Raw genomic sequence first — 16,587 nt, 5'->3', positions numbered from 1 at the left:
CGGTTTTTATTCAGAGAGGAGTTCGCAGCCTCACACACTTCGGGTGTAAGGTAGCCAACTCCCAATTTGTCGGTTTACAAAGGTCATACTTATACCCAAAAGCAGGGTACTACATTCGCAAATATGGTTACCGATTCAAATTCATCAATTGATTGGCTATTGCATTGCTAAGCATGCGAAATACTCAGAATTAGCAAAGGTTAAAGCGTAATACTTAGAATTAATACTGTCGCACTTCAAAACACTTGAAATAGGTATCCACAAAATACTTTCCCAAGCACATTGTCTTGTGGTCGCAGGTTCCCTTTTCCTTCTGGTCTCCACGGCTGGCCTGGCACCTTATTTTAGCTAGCTCTCCTTACTTCCCCAATGATGTACCTCTCTCTTGTCCTGTCTACATATTTTGCTACACTTACCCCTCGCCCACCCCCTCTACATGTACCCCTTACCCTCTTCACATTCTCAATTGATGTTCTCATTGTAGACTTCAATGCAGTACACAACCTGCTGCTCAGGGTGTGTTAGAAGGAAACAACTGTTCAAGAATCCTACCATGATTCCTTGTCAGTGTAACCCTTCATTATATATGACCTTCCAGAATCAGTCTGCCCATATTGTACCCACCAAAAAATCAGAGAGTCCTATTTTATTATACACAGCTTCCGACTTGAAAATGTTTTAACTTGAAAATTCGGGATGCAACTTTCCGTTGTATGCTCTCCACATGATTGTGTGGGTTTCCTGTGGGTGGTGCAGTTTCCCTCCACATTCTAAAGGTATGCAGGTAGTCTACTTCAATAAATAAAACGATAGAAACACTGAGCCAGTCAAGCAGAGTCTGTGAAGAGAACCATGGTGAATGTTTTGGGTCAAAGATCATCCATTCTCATGAAGGGTCTCCAACCCAAAAATAAACTTTCTTTCTCTCTTTCCACAGATTCCAGCTGACCTGCTGAGCATTTGCTTTTTGAAATTTCTTAATGCATTTCTTTTCACTATTTGCTAAAATGTGATTTGAACTATAAACAGATCTGTCAAACGATAAATTCCTTTCATTAATTCATGTTGACTCTCCCCAATCTTATTACTTTCAAAGTGTCCTGCTGCCAACATGTTTAAATTAATTGTTTCGAGTCTTTGACAGACACTATTGGCTGCACTTACTCACCTTCACAAGATTAGTATGGCTTTTAACTTTGAATTAGTAATTTAAGTATGCCCAAAAACAAAAATTAGCAATGAGATGTATTGAATATGCATGTTTCTTATTGTTGGAGGACAAGATCAAAATTTACTTTTGGTCCTATTCATTGTTATTGTCCATCATCTTTGAATGCGATACAGTATCACCAGTGAAAATTCTATTGTGAAGTCTTACAAAATATATAATTTTAAAATTTGAGAGGATTCAGGATTCTTTAGGATCATGTTTTATTAGTAACAATTACTCTACATGTACAAGCTAGGAAATTAGCAGAGGATTTTGGCATTCTGATTATTGTGAAGGGTTTTGATGGAATGGAGCAGAAAAAAAAGTTTTCCATGTGAGGAAGAATATAACTAGATGTAACCAATACAACATGGTCACCTGGAAATCCAACAGAAAACTGAGAGTAAGGTTCTTCACCTGCACTAGTTAAATGTGGGGCATTATGCCACAATTGTCTTAGGTATATTTAAGGGGTGGGGGGCTGAACATCATGTAAGAAAGAGGGAAAGAGAGGAGCAATGCACAACATTTAGAAAGAGGAGAAATTTGAGTCAGCATAATCTTTGAAATGTACAATTAGGTTCAATGGTTTCTTTATGTACCAAATTGTATATCCCACATGATTCTATGTACACCAAGGTATTGTTAACAAGATAGCCAATCAAATAGCTATCTTTTTCTTTTAATAGATATACTTTTATAACAGAAGCATGATATTTAGTAAATAATTCTATAGTCTAATATTCCAAAATATTTACTTATTTACTCAGAGATACTCTGCCAAACATGCCCTCCAACCCAACAAGCCTCATCACTTAGCAACTTACCTATTTAACCCTAGCTTAATTACAGGACAATTTACAATGACCTATTAACCTACTAACGGTACATATTTGAACTGTGGGGGAGAAACTGGAGCACCTGGAGGAAACCCATGCTGTTCACGGGGAGAACGTAAAACCTTTACACCGGAATTCTTAACTCCAGAACACCCCAAGCTGTACTAGCATTGCAATAAACACAATGGTATATTGAACCTATACTTAAGCTGACTTGCTTTTGTAAAGTACTGAATAACCTAATAGTTTTAAGTAACCACAACCTGAGGATAGCTAAAATATAACTGCTGACTTAAAGCCCAAAATTTTGTAAACCTCCTAGCTCCAGGTAAAAAAAATAGCATGTAATAATATTTATGGTGTCAGACGCATTTCAAAAATGCCTGTATAAATTACTGCTTCTCTTCTGCAAACATTTGGCCACATGTTTCAGCATGACTCTAACAGTATTCATTCATAAATACGCCACTGTAGTAACTTAGTAATCTGGCTACATGTAAACTCCTTGGGTCAAAGAATGCCTTTTGTTGATTTCAATGACCAGTTCAGCAAGTGGACATTTTATGCAGAAAGACTTTATTGTAATAAAAAATGGCCATAGTTTTATTGTTAAGAAATTAAACACAGCCACAATATCCACAAACAAGCAACCCCCAAGACACACATTGGTTCCATTCCTTTAATTGTAAGCCAAAATATACATAAATCAGAAACATATATTTTCTATAGTAATCCATATTGTATTGCCTAACATATGCTTGCTATAAGTATTTAATAATGTCAGATTTCCATAAGTAAGGTAATTAATAATCCTTGTATTTGTTCTTTTTGGATAAATGTGCATTTTTATTGTGTAGCTCTGTGTTTCAGTGTAATTTGCCAACAAAATGGATAAGTGCAGCAACTGATTACTAACGTGTAGATTTTTTCCATATTGTCGGCAATGTAATCAGCTTCTGTTGGCCAAATTCAAGCTGATTCAAAAAGTTAATTAGCAACCACACAAAGAATATAAGCACCAGTTAAATAAACAGTACAGTTAACGGGAACATCTTATTACATTTGTCACCAAGCCTATAAAATCTGCAGGAAATACATTGGCACTATTAGCTTACTTGACTTTTGAAAAACAATGCACCGCTCACATCAAGTTATCACATTACAAAAGTTATTTTCACCTTTGTGAGGTACAAAACACAAGTACCTACAGCATTTACGCAACTAAAGAGCACAAATGTAAAGTATTGTCAATTGCTGTAAAATTACTATTATAGAAATTTTCAATGGACTATTTAAAAGGTATTCATCTGGCAGATCTCATCATCCTGCTACCATTCCACACCCACATGTGTTAGGTTTATAAATCTAACAGCAAAGGAACTAAAAAGGCCAGAGCTGAATTGCCAGTTAATTAATGAGACAGAGTTGTAGAAATGAGCCACTCCGTCCAACTCATCCAGGTTGATCAGTAAACACCTTTCCATATTAATCCCATCACCCGGCACCGTAGCCCTTCATAGCCCTCCCATCAATGTACATATCTAAACCTCTCTTAAATGTTGCAATCAAACCCACATCCACCATTTTTGCTGGCAGCTTGTTCCACACTCGCAGCACCCTCTCAGTAAGGAAGCTCTCCCTCACGTTCCCTTAAATATTTCACCCTTCACCTATGACATCTAGTTCCAGTCCTCAATGGAAAAAAAATCTGCTATACCCTTTCTAAACCATTCATAATTTTGTATGCATGTATCAAATCTTATCTCATTCTCCTAAACTCCAATGAAAACCTAAGCACTGCATTTATTTGTAAGTTATGCATTGCTTTACTCCAAATTAGTAATTGTGATAACAGCAAAACAATGCCTGCAGTGAACAATGATTTTAGCAGCTATGGCAAGGATGACATGTGTTCTTATGTCCTCATATTTCACTATTCTTGTGTAGCTCACTGAAATTAAAAAGTCATTAAAGAGATACAATAAATTCATATACTAAATTAAATAAAAATATTATTTCACTAATGCACACACAACTGCCTAGATACCCTAATTTGTTTACCTTGCACAACCTCTTAAAAGAACAATCTTCTGTTTCCTGTTCAAAGGTAGTTCACCACTTGACATTACTCTGATGCCCTGATTATTAATGTTTAGTGTCCACAGTTCTACTAAAGATTTTTTCTTTAATTCACAGCAAGCTACAAACACACACAGGCTAAAAAACTGTTCATCATTTGTGGCCAAGAGAAAATTCATTGTTCACTCATCTGTGTGATGGTATTGGGTTTGCTGACCGCAAAGTTCTAAACTCAAATAAAGACCTTAAGCCCTGTCAATATAAATATCCACAGTACTCTCACTAAAGGGAATTTATACCATAACTACCCAATCTTCAAAGACTAGTTCACTTCTCTGTTTATTCTCCATAGCAAGTTCAGCTGCTAATACCCACTATCTGAGCAACACTCACAAAGTGCTCTAAGAACTCAGCAGATCAAGCAGCATCTACGGAAATTAATAAACAGCTGACATTTCAGACCAAGACCTTCTTCAGGATTGGAAGGGAAGGAGGAAGATGCCAGAATTAAAAAGGTGTGGGGGGGGGGGGAAGAGGAAGGTGATAGATGTAGTGAGTCCCCCCTCCCTACCAAGGAAAATATAGCTTTAGCTAACAATGTAGTCTCACAGTTCATATAATTTCAGTGTTACACGTTCAAATTTAAACAGCTTTCTTAAAACACATTTAAAACTCACAGAGGATTTGTAGCTTATAAAAGACCTCCAAATTACAAACCATTTCTCACACAAAGGATTTCCAAAACACAGGTATAGTTCCTGTAAGGTAAAAAGACATTCCCACGATCCACAGACAAACCAGTCGTCTGTCACAGAAATCAAAACAGAGCAATGGATTTTACTTCACCACACCCTGTTCCAATTCCAACCTCACTCCTTCCAAACGCTCTGCTCTCCGCTCCCTCCGCACCAATATTGAACATTGACTTCTCTAACTTCCGTTAATGCCCCTCCTCCCCTTCTTACCCCATCCCTGACATATTTAGTTGTTTGCCTGTTCTCCATCTCCCTCTGAGGCTCCCCCCCCCTTTCTTTCTCCTGAGGCCTCCCATCCCATGATCCTTTCCCTTCTTCAGCTCTATATCACTTTCACCAATCACCTTTCCAGCTCTTAGCTTCATCCCACCCCCTCCAGTCTTCTCCTATCATTTCGCATTTCCCTCTCCCCCCACTACTTTCAAATCTCTTACTATCTTTCCTTTTGGTTAGTCCCGACGAAGGGTCCCGGCCTGAAACGTCGACAGCACTTCTCCCTATAGATGCTGCCTGGCCTGCTGTGTTCCAACAGCATTTTGTGTGTGTTGTTGTTTTAATTTCCAGCATATGCAGATTTCCTCATGCTTGCTCAATGGATTTTAGTTCACCCGTATTTCTGTCATGCTTCTTGATATGTCTGGACCATTCCTAAAAACCCAAACTGCTCTCTAATTTTATACTGTCTTTCGGATAATTTCATACAGGAGATACTTTTTCAGATACTTCTTAACACAAATGGTCTAAAAGCTTCTGGAGACAGAGTTCCCAGGTACCCATAATTAATGCTGTAAGGCTGACTCCATGAACACATAAATCTTCCAACTTATTAATAGATCAACTATTGATATGCTAAATAATAATATCCGTCTGCTCTGCAAGCTTCCTTGAACTAACAACTAAGCCAGTATCGACCATTTTATAACAAGTCCAATTAAATAACCCATTGTCTTACAATGCACCTCTTGAGCAATAAAACAGGTGATGTGGGCCAGCAGCTCTGTGGCTCTGTGGACAGTGATGTTTGCAAAGCAATGTTTTTAACTTCAATCTGAATACTGCTTGCCATTTACATCAAGAACAGAATGCTGACACCCATTTATAACCAGAACCTAAACAAAAAAAAAATTAGTTGGGAGTTTCCCTTATTCAAAAACAACACTTTGATCTTTACAAGGGTCAGCTGTTATGTTTAGAGAGCTGAGCTTGGCAAAAAGCAAAGACCCGTTCACACAGGAAAGTGAATATCCATCATATTTGCAAATTATTATGGGTCCACATTGATTGTGAATCTGACAACTTCTAAACAAGTTTTACGGTAACAATAACATGCATTAATAAATGTTTTAATATAGCATATGCGCTTCACAGAAATGTCAGCAAACAAAAGTTGATACACACTCACATAAGGAGATAATAGGATAAATTGCCAAAATGTCATATCTATATTGATTTAAAGAATGACACTGGAAGGAGAAGCTTAAGGAGAGGATTCTAGATAAGCAGTGGTAATTTCATGAGGAAGTTTGAAAACAATGATGAAGAGTTTTAAAAGTAGTCCCAGATACATGTATTTAGTTTCCCAAACCAAAGATGGAATCAATTTATTAAAGAACTAGTTCAATAAGCTATTTTTCCTAGGAAGTCACAGGGATATTATTTTTGTATCTTTCACTAAGTGTCCAATGGAGACAGAGAAATGCCAAGTTTTAGTGAAGATCAGATGTTTTTCTCATACCCAGGAGAGGGTAAATCTGGTCCCAGCAGTCCACTTCACATCCAATGTAATTTTACTACATTTTATGTCTAATATGAGGGTCTTATGGTTAATACAAGGAGTATAATTTTAAGGTGATTGGAGTAAACTATGGGGGGGGGGGTATCATTGATAATTTCTTTTACACAGAGACAAGTGAGTGCATGGAAGGCTCTGCCAGGGGTAGTGGTAGAGGCAGATAGTTTAGGGCGTTTAAGGATCTCTAAGATAGGCACAGGGTTGATAGAAAAATGGGGGTGGGCTATGTGGGAGGGAAGCATTAGACTGATCTTAGAGTAGGTTAAAAGATCAGCACAATATTGTAGGCCGAAAGGCCTATACTGTGCTGTAATGTTCTATCCTCCCACATAAGCAAATGTGATTTGAAACAAAATACTGCAAATGCTGGACATAGGAAACAAAAGGAAAAAGTGTCAGAAATACCCAGCAGGTCAGGGAGCATCTGACAGGAAAGAAACAGTTGGCATTTCAGGTAAAGGACCCTTCATGAAAACTGAAAAGTGAGAAAGTAAGCATGTTTTAAGTTGCAAAAAGGACAGGATAGAAGAATTGTCCCTGGCAGGGTACAGACAAAAATTGTTCAATCTATTTTACTCAATACTTTGGCATTCCCTCATTAAAGCCTGGAACTTAGAGTTAAGCGAACACATTTACAAGGATTATTATGTTACATTATCACTTTAGACTACCTCATGTTACTTTCAACTTGCAGCAACATCCAAGCACATCAACATTTGTTTTCCTCAATATCCAGAAACAACAGAGAAATTAATGACCCATTTCCATTATTTAAAAGTGTTGGTTGTAGTTTAAACCTGAACATTTTTTTCTTTAAATACCCTAACTTAAACATTTTCTTAGCTATAAACATCAAAGCTTAGTACTTTATTTTCCCTTCAAATATTTTCCCTTCACAGTACAGACTGCTATAAATGCCTAATCTCAAACTTTTATTTATTAAAAAATACATCTTAAACACCCTGGGGTTGGATGCAAGATGGCCTACAAGTCTGATAGGGGTCAAGGTAATAACACAGAATGGACAAATTACACTGTCATTCCAGTTAAATTATTTAAGTTATTTAATTTGACCTGTGGATAGTCCCTTGTCTTCTCATCACAAATGTTGCCATGCCTGACTTTTAAGTGGGAGGTCTTCACTGGAGATGATCCTTTAATGGAACCAAACCATTCTCCATTTAACCCATAACGTTATCAATCATGTACAGGGATAAATGAGCCCGTAAGAATTTGCCAGTATCACAAATGACACTGTGACCTGAGGCCAACATCTTTATTTGCTTCTCCACTGGTTCAGTTCAGTGGATATTAACCAATTTTATAATCCATGAAAGGAAAAATTAAAAGGACATCATCCATAAAGCAGAATTATTTCTAGCAGCAACAAAGTGATTTTGTATTATCTTTATGAATTATATGGTCTTACAGTAACAGTGTAATGAAAATAAAAATGATAATAATCAGTGCCTTGGGCAAACACTAATATGCATTTAATCACATTGCAAAACCGCATTTATCACCAGAGTTGAATGCAAGCAACAGTAAATGGTATGTGTATCCTTTTTACAAAGATCAGGACATCTACTGTGACATTTGCCTACTCTGAGCATCATAACAACAATTTATACAAACATTAAGAGAGCCTATATTTATTATACGTTGATGAATTTCAGATATTCTGGTCTTTCTCATTTCGTGATTTTAAAGCCATGATTTTCAAAATCCATTAATACTAAATAAAATAGTGCATGAAAATGCAAGTCAAAAACAATTAAGCATAAATACTACATAATAACATTTGCACAAAAAAAATCACAATTATACAAAATACTGCAAATTAAGTGAATATTTAACATTTTAAAGCACCTTATGCATCAGGCATTGATAGCCAGTTAGAATGCAATCATCAATAAAATCAAAACAATTTTTAAATTCATCTTACATCATACTTTCAATAGCATTATTGATTGTTAATTTATCTTATACCTACAATCTAAATGTTTTGCAGAACTATAGGATGCAGAAAAGCTCAAAAAGCTTATTGATCACAGGGCAAATTGGTGAAAAAAATGGCATGATGAGTCTAATACCCACAGAAGAACATAATTATTTCATAATTTTTCATGTAAATCTTCACTTAACATCAAATTCTTTGATAGAAATTTTTAAAGTTGCTGTATTCCAAGAGTTTACACTAGCTTTATTTATTAATTTTTACTGATTTCTTGTTGCAAAATTTGTTCCAGATTTACAAAATACTGCATGATTTTGAAATGTACTGTAATCAACAACCTGTGACAGACATAAGGAATTTTGGGTAGTTTGGTGAAGACAGTACATGGGAGTTTTAACAAGAAAGGAAATTATGCACTGAACATCACCTACAAAGTACATGAATTGAATTTTATTTCAAATAATCTTACAGAGAATGTTGTTTTTGACAGACAAGATAAAGTGTCATCCAATTTACTTCAAAATATTCCCCTGTGTATTTAAACCAAGTAAATGTCACAATGGTGTAACATACATCCCAATGAATGATGTACATCCATAATGAAATAATACAAATATTCCACTTCCTCTGTTTCTGCAAGACAAACAATTTGCAAGAAAATAAGAAACTGCTGGGAAGTTTGCACATTTTATATGGTGTTTCAGGAATCAAGTTTGCACCAAAAATTTTGTTATCATCCATCACCCCTTGAACTGACAGCACCTCATTTTAGAAAGCCAGTATTCATTTCACTGGACCTTTCTGGAGCTCAAGCTAACACTCCCTTTGCTCCATTAATCATAATTATTATAAAAACAATTTAAACTAGTTTGTCAACTGATGTGCCCTTGGATCAGTGATACTCAAAGAGCATTCACAACTCTGTATCAATTATATGCTACTAGGTTTAATTTGGTCTTCAATCTTGGGGACTTTCCTGATGAAAAATTATGCTTGAGATGATTTGGTATGTCACCAAAGACTTTAACAGATTTCTACATGGAGCATGGAGATGTAGCATGGAGAGCATTCTAACTGGTTGCATCACCATCAGTATAGAGGCATCAATGCACAGGACTTAAAAAACTCAGCAAGATTCAAAGGCACTAGTTTCCCCACAGTTGTGTATTTAATATTTCAGTAATATTTGAGTAATATTGTTTGATTAAGCACTCTTGTTCATATAAATAATTAATTACATTATGGCATAGGTCATTACGCCACCATGCCATACATGCGTGTCTCACTAAAAGTGAAAAACAGAACTAGGTCTCTCAAGACTCCCTTGTTTTTTTTTAATAGTTTTATGTTTTTGAATTACTAAACGTAACAGTGGTAATGAGGTATTTTTAAAATGAACCTGAAACAACTACCTACCTGTTGAAGCAAAGCGAGATGTTCGAGTTTAAAAAAAAAGCAGCACAGCATGTCTCTTTTGAAGGGAGAGAGAATTTAAAAAAGGCAGAAAACAAACAAATTCATGGGTTCATATACATTTGGTACTGAGTATTAATAATCATAAAAAACAAAAAAGAAATGGGTGGGCTACAGCGAAACAATAGATGTGATGGATTGCATAAGAGATAACCGGAATATGTATATTGAGTGAATTGAGCAGTATTTTAAAGCAAATGGAATAGCCAATGAGAAGCAAATATCAGTTTTGCTGAGTGCATTGGATTTCAAGGCATATAGCTTTCTTACAGGTTTAACTGCTCCAACCAAACCAGCTGAAGTTAACTTTGCTAATATTTTGAAAGAAATGCAGGAACATTTAGACCAGGGTTTCTCAATCTAGGGTTCCATGCGATTTAAAAAGATAAACAAAAATTTTTGAACTTCCCACAACACACAATGCTAGTGCTCGTAGTGGTAGGCAGTGACCGAGCCATCCCGTTAGCAATCTCGTTAGAGGTCTCTCAACACAGTATGGCAGTACACAGTCAGACTGTGTTTAGTTGGTTGAGTCCATTTCAGTTTTTGACATGAGATAGGGGAAGCCATTGATAATTGGTGAGCGCTGTATTGTACAGGAGGAGGACCATAGGCTGATGAGGAGTGTGAAGTGTGTTTTCTGAGCATTGAATGGACTCGCCGACTTTTATATTTTATTAACCCGTGTTTTCTAGACATGTCTGATGGTCCAATGTGGTGATGTTTGAATTACAATCCTCTGAGTCATTTCACTGCACTAGTGCAACAACGGACACAAAAAATTCTGTCATTACAATGAAAGCTGCTTATCAAATGAGTTTATGAGTTTTATATGGACTGGTGATCCAAGTTCTCTTAGTCCATTGTGCCTAGTCTGTAGCAAGCAACTACAAATGCAGCAATGGCTACAGCAAAAATTCATAAGACAAACATAATAAATTTCTGTTAAATAACTGACTTAAACCAAAATGGGATTTAATATTTCTAATGGTAGGCTTGATAGATTTAATTTAAGTAAAGGTTATAAATTGATTTTAATTAATGTTGTAAATAACATTAATCAAAATCAATTTACAACCTTTATTTAGCTTACTTTTCTTGAAATTAATCTTTCTTTCCTTTTCATAAATTTTAAAAACTCAAGACAAGCATAATTAATTTCAAGAAAGGTAAGCTAAACTTTACCTGTTTTTTTCTACACAGAATAGATTATATCTTTGCAAACCTTTCTGAGGGAAACACTTCATCAAAGTGGACTTAACTGAGGCCTACTTCAAATGGAGACAAAAGTCCAAAATGTTTCTCAGCATAAACACTCACAAAGGGCTTTATCATGATAATAGGCTTATTTTTGGAGTAGCATCTGCACCTGCACTCTGGCAGAAAGCGATGGACCAGGTGCTCCTGGATAACATCATTGACCATAAGACATAGGAGCAGAATTAGGTCATCTGGCCTATCGAGTCTGCTCCACCATTCAATCATGGCTGATCCTTTTTTTCCTCAACCCCAGTGCCTGGCCTTCTCCCCGTAACCTTTGATGCCATGCCCAATCAAGAACCTATCAATCTCTGCCTTAAATACACCCAATGACCTGGCCTCACAGCTGCATGTGGCAACAAGTTCCACAAATTCACCACCCTTTGGCTAAAGAAATTTCTCTGCATCTCTGTTCTGAAAGGGCACCCCTCTATCCTGAGGCTGTGCCCTCTTGTCCTAGACTCTCCCACCATGGGAAATATCTTTTCCACATCTTCTGTGTCTAGGCCTTTCAACATTTGAAAGGTTTCAATGAGATCCCCTCCCCCATCCTTCTGAATTCCAGTGAGTACAGACCCAGAGCCCTCAAACGTTCCTTGTATGATAACCCTTTCATTCCTGGAATCATCCTTGTGAACTTCCTCTGGTCCCTCTCTAATGCCAGTACATCTTTTCGAAGTTGAGGGGCCCAAAACTGTTCATGATACTCAAGGTGAGAATTCACCAATGCCTTTTAAAACAGGATCACATCCTTGTTCTTGTATTCTAGACCATTTGAAATGAATGCTAACATGGCATTTGCCTTCCTCACCACCGACTCAACCTGCAAGTTAACCTTCAGGGTGTTCTGCACAAGGACTCCCAAGTCCCTCTACATTTCAGATTTCTGGACTTTCTCCCCATTTAGAAAATAGCCTGCACATTTATTTCTACTACCAAAGTGAATGGCCATGCATTTTCTAACATTGCATTTCTTTTCGCCCATGCCTGAATGCTATCTTGGTGTTGTTGATGCATGCAAGGCTGCTTCAGTTGATGAATTGCAAATAGGCTTGTACAATATGCATTGATACATTTCTGAGTGAACATCCACAGTTTAGTCTCATGACAAAAGATCATAGATGAAGCAGCTGAATTTGGTTGGTTCAACAACACTCCAAGGAACTCCTACAATTCTGGGCTGGGATTATTGACCTCTGACATCTTATTTTAGGTGAGATATTACTCAAACCATAAGCCTTTTTTCTTTGATACACACTGACGTAGGTTTTACCGGAGCATATCAATGCTGCACTTGATCAGACGCTGCATCAATACTACATTCATTTCTAGAGTTCAGCTGTAGCCCACATTTCGATCAAGGCTGAGATAAAGTCCATAGCCAAGTGGTCCTGATTGGTCCAAATTGAACATCAGTGGTGTATTGTTAATGATAAGGATAGTAAGGAATATCTCCAAAATCTCAAGACAGTTAGTAGATTAGAAAATTATCAGCTCAGAGCCCGACACAACAAATGTGAGTTCTTTAAACCAAGCATCTCTTACTGTGGTCACACCATTGACACACAAGTGTGCTGAGAAAATTCAAGCAGTGGTGGATTCCCCAAGGCCAAAAGACATGCTATAGTTGTGGTCTTTTTTTAGGATTTGTCCATTACTATAACATGATTCTGCCAAACCTTGCTACTGTGCTCCACCCTTTGATGCCATTACTACAGATCGGGAAGAAATGGCAATGGCAAAATGGTGTGAGGTGGCTTTCCAAAAGATAAAGGAAATGATGATGTCAGACATTATACTGAAATAATGATCCACGTTGTCCAGTGAAACTTGTCTGTGACACCTCGGCTTATGGTATAGGTGCAGTCAAGTCACATGTTATGAGTGATGGAAGTGAACACCCCATAGACTTTGTGTCATGTTCCCTTATCTCTGGAGGGAAAAAGTACAGATTGACAGAGAGGCCTTGAATCTGGTTTGGGGTGTAAAACCTTTCCACCAGTACTTGTACGTAAGACAGTTTACCCTCATCGCTGATCATCAACACTGGAGTCCATTTTCAACCACAAAGAGAGTGTTCCACTAACAGCAGCGGCACAAATCCAGAACTGGGCTCTGTTTCGTAGAAAGCACAAGTATAAGATCGAACTCAAGAGGATAACTAGACATGGAAATGCTGATGGAGCATCTGGAGAAAGGAGAAGAAAAGTATCCAGAGCTGTCAGACCACTTTCTACATTCACCATGGGGGAGGCCCCAGAACCTAAGATTGTTTCATAGCCACAAGTCTCACCTGCCCAGCAGAGTGACCCCTCCCACCCCGCCAAATCAGGAAAGATGCTATCCCACAAAAGTAAGAAATCCTCCGCAATGATTAACCTTTAGGCCTGAATGGAACAATTTAAAATTCACTGTGATGTGAATGTCTATGTAGTAGTACACTGTGTCTATATATGTGTGTGTGTATGTATATATACATTGACATGCATTCTATATTGAGTTGGAGTCTATTGCTAAGCAGGCAAGAGGATTGTGTATTTAATATTTCAGTAATATTACAGCAATATTGTAAATATATTGTTTGATTAAACATTCTTGTTGGTTTAAATAATTTATTATGGGTTATATGTAAAAGTATGTGAATGGCACGTGTCATCACTCCACCACATCATATGTGCACATCTTGCTAATAATGAAACTAAGATGCACATCCTTAGGATCCCTTGTTTTTCTTTTTGCTTATTTTTTGTTTGAATTACAAAACATCATACCCACCATCAAGGGCATATTCAAAAGGCAAAGGCTGAAGAGTCCATTATTAAGGACTCCCATCATCCAAGTCATTTCCTCTTATTCTAACCATCAGGAGGAGGCACAGGAGCTTGAGGACCTACACTCAATGTTTTAGGAATAGCTTCTTCTCTTCTACTTCTGAACAGACCATGAACCCATGGACACCACCTCACTATTTTGCTCATTTTGCATTTTCAATATATTTCTTAACGTAACTTACAGCATTTTTAGGTATTGCAATATATGACTACTGCAAAATAGCTAATTTCATGATATATATCAGTGAGAATGAATCTGTTTCTGATTTTAAATCCCTCGTTATTCAAGCAAAAATACTAAACCATTCCAATCTACTGACCTTTTTTCTTAAAATGTTAACATGTCCCAACAATGTCAATAATACTGGTAAATGCCAACTCTTGCTAAAAACATGGGCAAAACTACTACTGAATTTAATGACTGCACTGATTCTAATTCCAAGAGTTATGTGCATTTGAACATTCCATTTCCTGTGGATTCAATCTTCAGAAGCTTTTCCTTTATCAATAGATGAGCAATAAGAGCCATATTAACAAGATGTACATTTTGCAGACACTCAATACTCAGAAAGCATATTTTAAACAGTGGTAGAAACACACACTTTGCTGATCTGTTCTTATTTCATTTCATCTAGAGAATTTATTTCAAACCATTATATTGATGTCTGGAAACTTTCTAACAACAACAGTGCATATAAGGTGTAAAGTGATATAATCTCAACATTTAAAGTTTAAACTGCTATAACCATGATGGTAGAAATAGGTATGTAAAAAATTTAAAATACAGCATGCGAAAATTTTTGGAAGAGTTTATAAATACTTGTAAAATTATTTGTTGAAACAAAGAATTCCACAATTCCACAAATTACAAGGAGGTAGAAATCACTAATAGCAAACCTTCAGGATTTGTAATTGGTTATTTGAAACAAGGTTAAGACAATGACCTGAAGATGAAGGGAAGACCCCAAGTATAAAGGTCATGAAAGACATGCTTTATTGCTAACAATGTGGTTAAGTGCCTGTAGGACAAGTGTTAAAAACATTAGTCCAGATACACATAACCTTTAGACAATAACGCCCCAAGCAACACATCGACAGCATTTCAGATATGGCAAACATGGTATTATTTTTCCAAAAGTTCATCATATATCTATTTGAATAGAGGAAATATCTTCACTAAAATACTAACTTACAAGGCTGGCTCTGTATGTTATTACTAGATATGTAATCCTGATAACTTTCACACTAAAATATGTAAAGGTTCCTTACCTGCTCTATTGATAGAAGCAGTTAACACTATAGAAGCACCCCACATATAGTTCTCAATCTACACTGTACTAAATAGCAATAGGCTCAGTCAAACTGCAACTTTTGAAATAGGATAGGATAAAAAAGGAGTTGGGACTTAAATTCCTTCCACATTTTAGCTTTAATAAAGTGTGACCCCCCCCCCCACCAAGGTGGTTTTATTTCTTCAGCCAAAATTAAATGACACTCTATCCAATTTTTCAAGGTGCATTATACAAAATGATTTCATATTGTTTAACTAATTATAATAATATTTTAAAATATTAAATAGCAAAGTTTCACAACTATGAGCTCAAAAATTAGGAAAATTATTTCTTATAACTCCTAGCAGAAATTTCACCACAGTACAAGAGGAATTTCAAATCTGAGTATCCTGTTGATCCAATGCAATTTACATCAGCTACAGTAACACCATAATTCCATACAGTACAGGTTTACAAAATCCATAGAATGGTTAATATTCCAATTATTTCTATTCAAATAAAATGAAATCCAAATTTAGGATAATAAGTTTTGAACATGATCATCTGAAGTTACTTTCTCACTTAGTTTGTTAATCTGTTAACCCTTTCATTAAAATTAAAAAGGAAAAATTCATAGTAAGCATTTACACATTGCTATTCAACGACAGATCATAAAAACAAGAGATTCTGCAGATACAGGTTATCTGCAGATTCTGCAGATACAGGAACTCAACAGGTTAGAAACATAGAAAACCCACAGCACAACAATACAGGCACTTTAGCCCACAAAGCTGTGCCGAACATTTCCTTACCTTAAAAATTACCTAGGGTTACCCATAGCCCTCTATTTTTCTAAGCTCCATGTACCTATCCAGGAGTCTCTTAAAAGACCCTATCATATCCGCCTCCACCACTGTCGCTGGCAGCCCGTTCCCTGCACTCACCACTCTCTGTGAAAAAAAACTTACCCCTGATATATCCTCTGTACCTACTTCCAAGCATCTTAAAACTGTACCCTCTTGTGCTAGCCATTTCAGCCCTGGGTAAAAGCTTCTGACTATTCACACGGTCAATGCCTCTCATCATCTTATACACCTCTATCAGGTCACCTCTCATCCTC

At 36.7% G+C, this 16,587-nt stretch overlaps 1 protein-coding gene across 1 annotated transcript in view; it reads right to left on the bottom strand.

Annotated features, from left to right (window-relative positions):
- The window catches only part of LOC132397397 (coiled-coil domain-containing protein 73-like), a 139,663-nt gene that overhangs the window by 112,203 nt on the left and 10,873 nt on the right, over positions 1-16,587 (bottom strand). The window contains exon 2 of the mRNA XM_059976118.1: positions 13,391-13,480. The gene's annotated coding sequence lies outside the window, so the exon portion shown is untranslated. The remainder of the gene's footprint in view (positions 1-13,390; positions 13,481-16,587) is intronic.

Source organism: Hypanus sabinus, chromosome 7 (genome assembly GCF_030144855.1).
Source record: "Hypanus sabinus isolate sHypSab1 chromosome 7, sHypSab1.hap1, whole genome shotgun sequence".
Classification (NCBI taxonomy): Eukaryota; Metazoa; Chordata; class Chondrichthyes; order Myliobatiformes; family Dasyatidae; genus Hypanus; species Hypanus sabinus.
The sequence above is the reverse complement of the archived record's forward strand: the minus strand, read 5'-3'. Positions and strand labels throughout refer to the sequence as shown.